The following is an 11807-nucleotide window of genomic DNA, read 5'->3' as shown; positions in this document are numbered from 1 at the left end:
GTTCACTAAATTGTTGGTGTTTTTTGTTTGGAACAAAAAGGAGGAGTTGGTGTTCAGACATTTTACTGGCTATTGTTTGCTCATATTGTGCTTGTTTCTTGTCCCCATCAGATAGGGTGTTTGGCCCCAGTTGCTCTACACGACAAGTCTATAAGGAAGGAGCAAAAGAAGTTGCTCTTTCAGTTGTCAGCGGAATTAACTGTATGCACAAGAGAAACAGCTTTGTTCTACCACTTCCATTTTTAGTGATGAACCGATGTGAACTAACACATGTTTTAGCATGCATTTCTTCTTCTTGGCAGCAAGCATATTTGCCTATGGGCAAACAAGCAGCGGAAAGACTTATACAATGAAGGGAATAACAGAGTATAGTATGCTTGACATCTATGACTACATAGATAAGGTATCTTTATGTTTTTCATTTTTATATTTTCTAGAATGCTATTGTGAATTTACTAGTGTTTCTTTGTGAAAGGGCATCTAGCCCTTTAGTGGGTTTTGGATGATTGAATGATAACATGATTAAAGATATAATCCATTTGATAAGTGTGGACAGGTAATAGGTTATCTCACGGGTACCTAATAAAAGCCAAAATGATGTGTTGTTGTATAAACAATCTAGTTCAAGCACAAGACAACAATGCAAATGGAATTCATGCAAAGGCTTATTTATTGTGGGATTTCCAAGTACTATGTGAAAGCAAGCCCGGTAAAAACTAGTTGATGAGACATGAGGGATTGCATATGGAATGGTCTCATTTTGAAGCTTGCTAAATTGAAATTAAAAAGATGATAATACAAATGAATGGATGATTCAACACAAGATGTGACTTGATGGCTTGAGATGGTGAAGATACCAAGGAAAGGCTTCGAGGTACTAAGCAAGAGCGAAGGGCAAGCGATGGCTTGGTAGCCAAAGAACCTAGCTAGGGTGAAGAAGAAAGTACTTGCATTTAGTTGAGGTACTAATCAAGCTATGATGGTCATATTGATGTGGAGGATCAAATCTATATTGGACAAAGTGTTGAAAGTGACTTGATGCATTTGGAGTTATTCATATTTAATTAATGGAATCAAGTCATGTGCTCTAGATGGCTATGCTCAAGTGAAAAAGATCAAAGTTGACATGTTGGCACCCTCACTTGATGAAGATTGGAATACACATTTTCGGTTGAAAGAGATCAACTCAAAAGGTTTAAATTCATTATACTTTTAAATTTGAGTTATTAGGAATGTCGTGCTATTAAGAGGGATGCATCATGTTGATAGATAATGTTTCATAAGTGCTCAAGCCAACCCGTGTGAATTTTGAGTGTTTGAGAGACAAAAGAGCTAACCTGGTTTTTGTTGGTTCTATTGATACCGGACGTGTCCGGTATTTGCCCAGCAATGGTAATGTTGTTGATCTCGGGTTGGTTCATCGGGAGTTCTGACGTAAGTCGAGAGTTCCGACGGTCGGGAGTTCTGGCAATGGTCGGGAGTTCTGACGTCTCGCGCTTAACTAACTTGGAGAGTTCATTGTGGTGGTCATACCGGACATGTCCGGTATGGACGGCCAGAGGCCAACGGCTAGTTTTCAAATGCCTTGAGGGTCGGGAGTTCTGACGTGAATCGTGAGTTTCGACGGTCAGGAGTTCCGGCATGCGTCGGGAGTTCCGACACCTCACATACTTTAACTCAATTACCGTAGTTTTCAAATGTGCTGAGGGTCAGGAGTTTCGACGTGAGTCGGGAGTTCCGACGATCAGAAGTTCCGACATTCATCGAGAGTTTCGACGCCTCACAACGTCACTGTAACTCTGTTACCATTAGCGCAGTGTAAGCCATACCGGACGTGTCCGATATGTGTACGGTATGTCAACGGCTATAAAACGGCTAGTTTTTCCAAGGGGGCTATAAATACCCCCAAGCCTCCACCTTTGGAGGCTGCTGATTCTACTGGTTGCAATACACGTTTTTGAGTCTTGCCAACTCTCCCAAACCCTCTCTTAGTGAGTGTGTGATCCAAATCACAAAATCTATTTGTGGGTTAAGAGAGAATTTGAAAAAGAGAGAAGGCCACCACTTGAGCACTTGTGCATATTGTCTATTTCGTGATTTGCATTTGTTACTCTTGGAATCTTTAGTCCTCAATGGCTAGGCGTCGCCGGAGAGCACCTGAGAGATTATGGTGTGCCTCGGAAAGTTTGTAACGGCCGATTCCGCTGCCTCAGAATCAACTAGTGGAAGGAGGAAAAGGAGTTGGAAAAGACTCCAGCTAGAGTGACATTCATGGTACCCTCTAGGGCTGACCTTCGCTGGGTTGCCCGTAGCCCTCTCAACGGAGAGTAGGACTCGAACGAGTCTAAACTTTGGTAAAACAAATATCGTGTCTCAATTCGCATTTCATTCGATATTTGTGTTGCTCTAGCTCTTGTGCAGGTTCTCTATGTATATTGTCATCTCTAGTAGATACCTGTAGTTTGGTTTTAAGATAGAAATCGAAAGGAGCAAGTTTGGGGCTGCTCTGCAGAAACCGTGCAACCGGACACGTCCGGTATTTCCTGCCTGTGCAGAATATATTTGTTCTCTATTCTAACTTTGTGTTGAAGGGTTGTAGCTTCTATATATATTCTTTATACCTTGTATACTCTGTTTCTAACTTATGAGGGGTGGTTTTACTCTTTATTTGGAGTTCCCATTTTGGAAACTCCCTTTACTAATCATTTCCACATTTAAAGGTGTTAATTTTCAAAAACGCCTATTCAACCCCCCCCCCTCTAGGCGGCATCCTAGGTCCTTTCAATTGGTATCAGAGTGAGGTTCTCACATAAAGCTTCACCACCGTGAGAAAAGGATGTCGACGCCTATCAAGTTGGAGCCGGTGCTTCTCCAAAATAATGGTTCAAACTTTCTACCTTGGTCAATTCATGTACTCAATGCTTTTAGAGATATTAGTCCTCTTGTTGAGCATATTATGGATGCAAGCATACCTCTTCCTATAGTTGATTGGAGCAACTATAAAAATTTGTCAAAAGAGGAAGAGATATGTGTGCAACTCAATGCTCAAGCTATTAATGTCATTTTGAGTACATTAAGTGTAGAGGTTCAAGATGAGGCAATCTTCAATGGACAACCACCTTCAGAGAGTGCTCATCTTATTTGGACTAGGCTTGTTGAGTTATATGAAAAATCCAAATGTGATGATGCACTTGAGATTGAGTCAATGGAAAATTTGTTCATTGTGTCTTCATGCAGCGAAGAAGTCTCACAAGACCTCAAGAGCGCCAAGCCAGAGCAAGAAGTGCAAGCAGCGCATGACCTGCTATTTGCCTATGTCCGATATGCCTACCGGACATATCCGGTATGGCCGAGGCAGTAGAGCAGCAAGCCACTGTTTGAAACGATGCTCAAGCTCAATGGCGGCCCGATGGCGGCCAAGTGATGAATCAACCTCAGTATCTCATGAATCTCATCACTTGTGTCTCATGGCCAAGAAAAGGAAGAAGAAGAGTAACAAGGAAGATCAAGAAAAGGAGAAAGCACAAGTAGATGATCATGGTAAGAGTGATGTTGAAGTTGAAGACAACTACAAGCTTGATCATCTTAACCACAAAGACAAGTTAATCATCATGAAGATAGTTGAAAAGAATGATGAGCTTGAAGAAGAGATTGAGAAGCAAGAGCAATCACTTCAAAAGCAAGAATTGTTTCTCATCTCTAAGATGGAAGAATTAAAGGCTCTAAGTGAAAGGTATGAAAAATTGTCAATTGAGCATGCTTTAGTTACTAACTCCTCTTCTAATGTTTCACAACTAGAGAAGGAAAACTTTGAGCTCAAGGCAAGGCTAGATGAACTATCAAATAAGTATGATGTGCTACAAGCAAACTATGTTCATCTCAAGTGCTCACATGAGGAAGTAGTAGAATCAAGCATCATGCTTGAGGTGGCTCATGAGGCTGTGATCACATCGGTAAATATTTCTCAACCTCTCACACATTCACTCACTAGTACACCATCTCAATTAAATATTTCTTGTACTAATGAGTGTGCTCCTCAAGCAAGTCAATCTTCGATTGAGCTAAATCTCATAGAAAACATAGAGCTCAAAGAAGAGGTGGAAAGATTAAATAAAGATGTGATTCAGTTGAAGGGTAACAAGAAAGCACAACCTTCTCAAGATAATTGTGATAACATAGTGAATAAGCTTGAGAAGGGTTCAAACCTTGCTTCCTCCAAAGCCCAACAAAAGAATCACATTTCAAGCAAGGCCAACACAACCAAGAGCAAGAAACATGAAAAAAGGATGTGCTATGGTTGTGGATTGTATGGACATGAGTGGGTTATGTGTCCACACAAGAGTTGGGCCAACAAGTGTGAAGCAGCCGAACAAAAGGCCTCAAACAAGTTGGCCAACCAAAACAAAAGTGATGGACAAAGCGCTTGTCTCATGAGCAAGAAATTGGGGCATCCTACCAAGAAATGCCCAATGTACATAGAGGCAAGAAAGGAAGACCAAGTTACAACAAGAAGATGCTATGGATGCAATGAGATGGGCTACAAGGTTGATAGATGTCCATACAAGCAAAACAAGCATAGAGCAAACAAAGGCCGCATATGCTATGCTTGTAGAAGAAAGGGGCATTTAAGCTATGAATGCCCAAATGGTAACACTCCTAAGCCAAACACATTTGTTTATAATGATATGCTTAGGAAGACCACAAATAGAGTTAACACTAGCAAGGTGATGTGTTCACCACAAACTAGTGCTAAAGCCATTTGGGTGCCTAAGCACTTGTTGACTAACCCAAAAGGTCCCAACAAGAGTTGGGTACCAAAGTGTGCTTAGGTTAATGAAGTAGATACTTGGTGATAAGATGAAGGCCTCAGGGTGGTTGAGCAAGTAAATTGAAAATATTCACTCAATCTATCAACTAATTCTTATCATAATCTCTTATATGGTTGACCTGAAGATAATTCAATGAATATATCATCTATTTCATAATCACCATTGGTAACAAGTACCTAAACCTTATAGGATAGCCACTTTATTTGTTTTGTGCTCAATGACTCACAAATAGGCATATTTGTGAAATATTGAAAGTGGCTAATTAGATTCAATTGAAAAGTATTTTATTTTACCATATGATGCTTTTAATGGCCCTCTAGTAGAGCAATTTATTTGTTGAGATGCAGGGCATAAAATAAATACTATAGCTAAAATGAAGAATCACAAGCAACAGGTTATTTGTTTCTGTCCTGCACCTATCGGACGTGTCCGGTATTACTATCGGACGTGTCCGGTATGGCCGGGGACAGAAAGAAAGTGTTTCTGTTCTGCGTATTCCGGACGTGTCCGGTATTGCAAGAACCAGAACACTAATTGGATTACAACTGAGTTTTTGATCCATATATTTTCATATATCCTTAATTTACTCAGAAGCTTGTGGTTTATCAAATCTTAATGGATTGTGAGCATCTCTTGAACTCAAATTTAAATATGGCAAATTATTTGGTTGTGGTTCAAAATAGAAAATTGACTCCCAAATTCTTAATAGAATGAAGTGCTAGATGAAAGTCATTCAAATTACTTAAAGCACTTATTTAGGAGGAGCTCAGTTTCTATTTTGCACCTTGTGGACTAACAAATTTATCTAGCATTCTTTGTAGTCCTTTGGATGAAAAATTGATTTCGTATCTAGCATGATTATTTGGCAATTAAGGTCAACATAAAGATTATCATGCTATGTATCTTCTTAGTGGTATTCTTGTGGGCTCAAGGCAAAGGTATGTATTTACATACATGCATTGTAAGTGAATCTAAGGCCCTTTATATGTTAGAATGTGCATTTGTGTGACATAGGAGAGATGTTTTTTAAAACCCATAACTAGCATGTGTAGGTGGTGTGAATTTGAAAAACTATTTGAATCTTGGTCCTTGTGACCTAGCCTTGTCATGTGATAATTATAGCTCTCCTTAATTGTTTGATTGGCTAATCACACATGACATGGCTTTCTTAAGTCCACATTCTACTATGTCTCACTATATCTCTCTCATGTAATCAAAATCTTGTTTATGTCAAATATTTGGAAAAGAGAAGTGCTACCCTTGGCATTTGGATAACAAAAGTAGTTACACCTTATTTGGATCAAGGACATACATGTTTTGGATCAATAAATGATAGAGAATGGGATTGGAATTGAGTGAATGAAATTTGGAACAAAAACAGCCAGCCCGCAAATACCGGACGTGTTCGATATGAGCGGGGTTATAAAATGGCCGGTACCCCTTCGACCCTGGTCCTCTATCTCTCTTTTGAGTCTTTTCTCTCCTCCAAGATGACGCCACCACCGTTGTTCCACCGAATTGGTGATCGAGTGATTCCACCGAGAAAAAGGAGGGAGATTGGATCGGAGGAGATTTGCATCAAGATCGAAGGCTCCGGGACTTGGATTTCCAATCGCATCTTCATTCACTCTCAAGGTACCCTAATCCTGGACCTCTTCTGATCTAAGCGGTTAGGGCATGATTTTGAAATCCCTTCGGTAGAGATGCTACATTACCTGTCTAGAAGCAATGCCCAAAGTTTGGATTGAATTGGAGATGAGATTGAGCGTGAGCCCCTGATTAGGGTTGTTGTGTACATATACCGGACATGTCCGGTATGAGCCAGCAGTGCAGGTTCAGCTATAGTCTCAACTCAATACTCATTGATTATTGTCCCTTTATGTATGATTGTTTGTCTAAATTAATTTTGCAAACCTTGACCATGGTTGGGATAGGTGATTGAGAGATTTTGGATAAATAATTGTATATATATGGATGATGATGTAAGAAATATTGTTTGGGCATGTATCTAAGATTCTTTGCAAAAATTTTTGGATACAGGGCAGCAAGCATGAGTGGAAGACAGGAGCCCAGATCCAAGCATAGGCATGATCCAGCACTAGAGAAATACAAGAAGGCAAGGCAGGACATGCATCCCAGATACAGTTAGCAGGAGCAGGGCAGCAGTAGGGGACTCTCCAGAGCTACTAGGGGTGCTCCATAGTACAAAGAGGGATACAACAGTTCTTCTTCTGACATAGATATAGAGGAGTATAGAGTGGAGCCCAGTACCAGAAAGAGGAAGAGCACTGACAGAAGTTCAGATAGTGGCAGCTCAGATGATGAGCAGGAGATTGAGGAGAAGCCAGTACCTCTAGCTCAGCACCAGCCAGGCCAGGGTATGTACTATGGCTTACTTGAGACACATCCACCTAGTGTACCCTCTTATGTCTCTAGAGTTGACTATCGAGGGAAAGGCATGACCAGAAGGGCCAGAGATGAGAGGAGAATTGATCCAAGGGGCTTGCATAGGATTTAGTTTGATCATCGATTTCAGATAGCCTTTCATATGGACTTCTACACTAGTGTGATCCTCACCAGGAACCCAGTGATTGCTAGGTCTCAATGGATTGACTGGTAGTATGTCAGAGATTTGCAAAAGTCCTCCATTGATCATGCTATTGCTATTTGTGAGCATACAGGGATTTATGAGATTATAGAGTTCCAGCATGACTGGAACACAGAGGTGGTAGCTCAGTTCTATGCCGCCCTGTATGTTGAGGAGGATGAGAGGCGTATGTACTGTATGCTTGAGGGCCAGTGGTACAATGTGGATTATGATGCTTTTGTCGCCCTGCTTGGTTTTTTAGAGGAGGATCTTCAGAGAGACAGGATCCATACAGAGCAGGTACTCCCTCTAGAGCAACTGGCCTACATGTACCCACCAGGGGTGAGAGAGGAGCAGTGGGGAAGGTTCTAGGTCTTCACCCTACTTATAGATACCTAGACAAGATGTTTAGGAAGACCATTGATTGCAAGGGTGGAGATAAGGGAAACATTATAGATTATTCCAACAACCTGCTCCATAGGATGGCACCTGATGCATGACCCTTCAGCGTCTTTAACTTCATATGGTACAAGATTAGGAGCATTGGCGAGAGGCCCCTCAAGGGCTATGGTTTTGCTCCCTACATCATGCACATGATTGAGCAGGTCACAGGGCATACCTTTGAGTATGACAAGGTACATAAGGCCCTAAAGATAGTTGCAGATCTACCTGAGATTGGTGTACCTTTGGTAGGACTAGGAGGAGCAGCAGTAGCAGCACCAGAGGTAGATGTACCTGTAGGTGGTGCAGCAGTAGGAGGAGCTTCCCCTCTACCACATGCTCCTTCACGTTCTTCTTCTCATCGCCGTAGTCCTCCTTCTCCTATTTGTAAGATGTTCAGTGCTATATTTGGGATGTGCAGAGACATCCAGACCTATCAGCAGAAGGAGAGGGAGGCTAGGAGGAAGGACACTCAGACTTTGAAGCAGATTGCTGCTAGACTTGAGCTTGATCCTCCTAGGTCTCCATTATCAGATGAGGCAGCCAGTGAGCCAGAGACAGAGGAGCAGCAGCAGGCCAGGTATGATAGAGGGTTTGCCAAGTTTCTTTAGCGATAGCAGTAGTAGCAGCAGGCACTAGAGCACCCTGACACTTTACCACTATAGGCTCGGGTGCCTACTCACTCTTAGCCATGTCCTAGTGCTGTAGACGTGTATGCTTTAGACTGGTGGAGTGACCTCACGAGTAGTTTCGGCTACTATGGGTCCAGTGCCTATGACCTGTCTGGTGCAGGTGGTTCTCATCCAGCCAGTGCTCCACGCTCAGATGATGAGGATGTTGGTGGAGATGAAGATGATGATGAGTGATCTCAGCTTTTAGAGACAGCTTGCAGCCCCTTTGACCTTAGTATGTCATTGTTGGACCTTTCTAGTGATAGATGATAAAGAGGGAGAGAGACTGATTAAAGCTTCAGGATTTTTGTTTCATTTGCTTATCTTTGTACCTAAATATATGTACTGTAGGCCATAGTTTTTAAGCTTCATTGATGTATCTTGAGTTTGAGATAGATTATATCATGTGAGAGATGAGACTTATACTTATGCTTTATCTATGTATCTTTTGAGACATGATCTTTATTTATATATCAGTGGCTTGTGGACTTGAGAAAATGTGTAATGAGTGCTATGCGTGACATACATGTGTTGTATTTATTTTCATAAGAACTATGCATGCTAGAATGAAAATATTTGATGTGATGCCTTTATATTTATTCTTGTGTGATATATCTTGTCATATGCATCACAGTTTTACTTTGTCACACACACATGCACCCCACAGATGCAATGATTTAGGGGGAGTCTCCTATATATTTTAGTATGTGCAATTGACATTTGAGGTCATTTTGTGAATTCTAATCATAAGCACATATTAAGGAGGAGCCTCTCATAAATCATTGAACCCAAAAGCTTAAATATTTATATTCTTTTGTAAGCTTTAATAAAGTTGTCATCAATCAACAAAAATGGGGAGATTGAAAGTGCATCTAGCCCTTTAGTGGGTTTTGGATGAGTTTTGGATGACTGAATGACAACGTGATTAAAGGGCTAACCCGTTTGCTAAGTGTGGATATGTAATAGGATATCTCACAGGCACTTAATGAAAGCCAAAATGATGTGTTGTTGTATAAACAATCTTGTTCAAGCACAAGACAACAATGCAAATGGAATTCATGCAAATGCTTATTTATTGTGGGATTTTTATATACTATGTGAAAGCAAGCCCAGTAAAAACTAATTGATGAGACATGAGGGATTGCATATGGAATGGTCTCATATTGGAAGCTTGCTAAATTGAAATTAAAAAGATGACAATACAAATGAATAGATGATTCAACACAAGATGTGATTTGATGGCTTGAGATGGTGAAGATAGCAAGGAAAGGCTTCGAGGTACTAAGCAAGGGTGAAGGGCAAGCGATGGCTTGGCGGCCGAAGAACCTAGCTAGGGTGAAGAAGAAAGTACTTGCATTTAGTTGAGGTACTAATCAAGCTATGATGGTCATATTGATGTGGAGGATCAAATCTATATTGGACAAAGTGTTGAAAGTGACTTGATGCATTTGGAGTTATTCATATTTAATGAATGGAATCAAGTCACGTACTCAAGATGGCTATGCTCAAGTGAAAAAGATCAAAGTTGACATGTTGGCACCCTCACTCGATGAAGATTGGAATACACGGCTTCGGTTGAAAGAGATCAACTCAAAAGGTTTAAATTCGTTATACTTTTAAATTTGAGTTAATAGGAATGTCGTACTATTAAGAGGGATACATCATGTTGATAGATAATGTTTTATAAGTGCTCAAGCCAACCCATGTGAATTTTGAGTGTTTGAGAGACAAAAGAGCTAACTTGGTTTTTGCTGGTCTAGCAAGATACCGGACGTGTCCAGTATTTACCTAGCAATGGTAATGTTGTTGGTCTCGGGTTGGTTCATCCGGAGTTCCAACGTAAGTTGGGAGTCTCGGCAATGGTCAGGAGTTCTGACGTCTCACGCTTAACTAACTTGGAAAGTTCATTGTGGTGGTCATACCGGACGTGTCCGGTATTAATACCGGACATGTCCGGTATGGACGGCCAGAGGCCAATGGTTAGTTTTCAAATGCCTGGAGGGTCGGGAGTTCCGACATGAGTCATGAGTTCCGACGGTCGGGAGTTCTGGCATGCGTCGGGAGTTCTGACACATCACATACTTTAACTTAGTTACCGTAGTTTTCAAATTTGCTGAGGGTCGGGAGTTCCAATGTGAGTCAGGAGTTCCGATGGTCAGAAGTTTCGGCATTCATCAAGAGTTCCGATGCCTCACAACGTCAATGTAACTCTGTTACTGTTGGCGCAGTGTAAGTCATACCGGACGTGTTTGGTATGGCAACGGCTATAAAATGGCTAGTTTTTCCAATGGGGCTATAAATACCCCCAAGCCTCCACCTTTGGAGGCTGCTGATTCTGCTGGTTGCAATACACGTTTTTTTGCCTTGCCAACTCTCACAAACCCTCTCTTAGTGAGTGTGTGATCCAAATCACAAAATCCATTTGTGGGTTAAGAGAGAATTTGAAAAAGAAAGAAAGCCACCACTTGAGCACTTGTGCATATTGTCTATTTCATGATTTGCATTTGTTACTCTTGGACTCTTTGGTCCTAGATGGCTAGGCATTGCCGAAGAGCACCCGAGAGATTGTGGTGTGCCTCAGAAAGTTTGTAACGGTCGATTCCGCCGCCTCAGAATCAACTAGTGGAAGGAGGAAAAGGAGTTGGAAAAGACTCCGGCTAGAGTGACCTTCATGGTACCCTCTAGGGCTGGCCTTCGCTGGGTCGCCCATAGCCCCCTCAACGAAGAGTAGGACTTGAATGAGTCTGAACTACGGTAAAACAAATATCATGTCTCAATTCACATTTCATTTGATATTTGTGTATATTATCATCTCCAGTAGATACCTGCAGTTTGGTTTGAAGATAGAAAACAAAAGGAGCAAGTTTGGGGCTGCTCTACAGAAACCGTGCATACCGGACACATCCGGTATACATACCGGACACGTCCGGTATTTCTTGCCTGTGTAGAATATATTTGTTCTCTGTTCTAACTTTGTGTTGCAGGGTTGTAGCTTCTATATATATTCTTTATACCTTGTATACTCTGTGTCAAACTTGTGAGGGGTGGTTTTACTCTTTATTTAGAGTTTCCATTTTGGAAACTCCATTTACTAATCATTTCTGTATTTAAAGGTGTTAATTTTTAGAAACACCTATTCACCCCCTCCCCCTCTAGGCGGCATCCTAGGTCCTTTCACTTTGCATTTGAACCTCTTCTCCATGCTGTAGCATCCTAAAAGAGAGTTCATTTTGAAATTTTCGGCCATAAAGATATACAATGAAGCTGTGAGGGACCTTC

The sequence above is a fragment of the Miscanthus floridulus genome, chromosome 8, assembly GCF_019320115.1.
Source record: "Miscanthus floridulus cultivar M001 chromosome 8, ASM1932011v1, whole genome shotgun sequence".
Classification (NCBI taxonomy): domain Eukaryota; kingdom Viridiplantae; phylum Streptophyta; class Magnoliopsida; order Poales; family Poaceae; genus Miscanthus; species Miscanthus floridulus.
The sequence above is the reverse complement of the archived record's forward strand: the minus strand, read 5'-3'. Positions refer to the sequence as shown.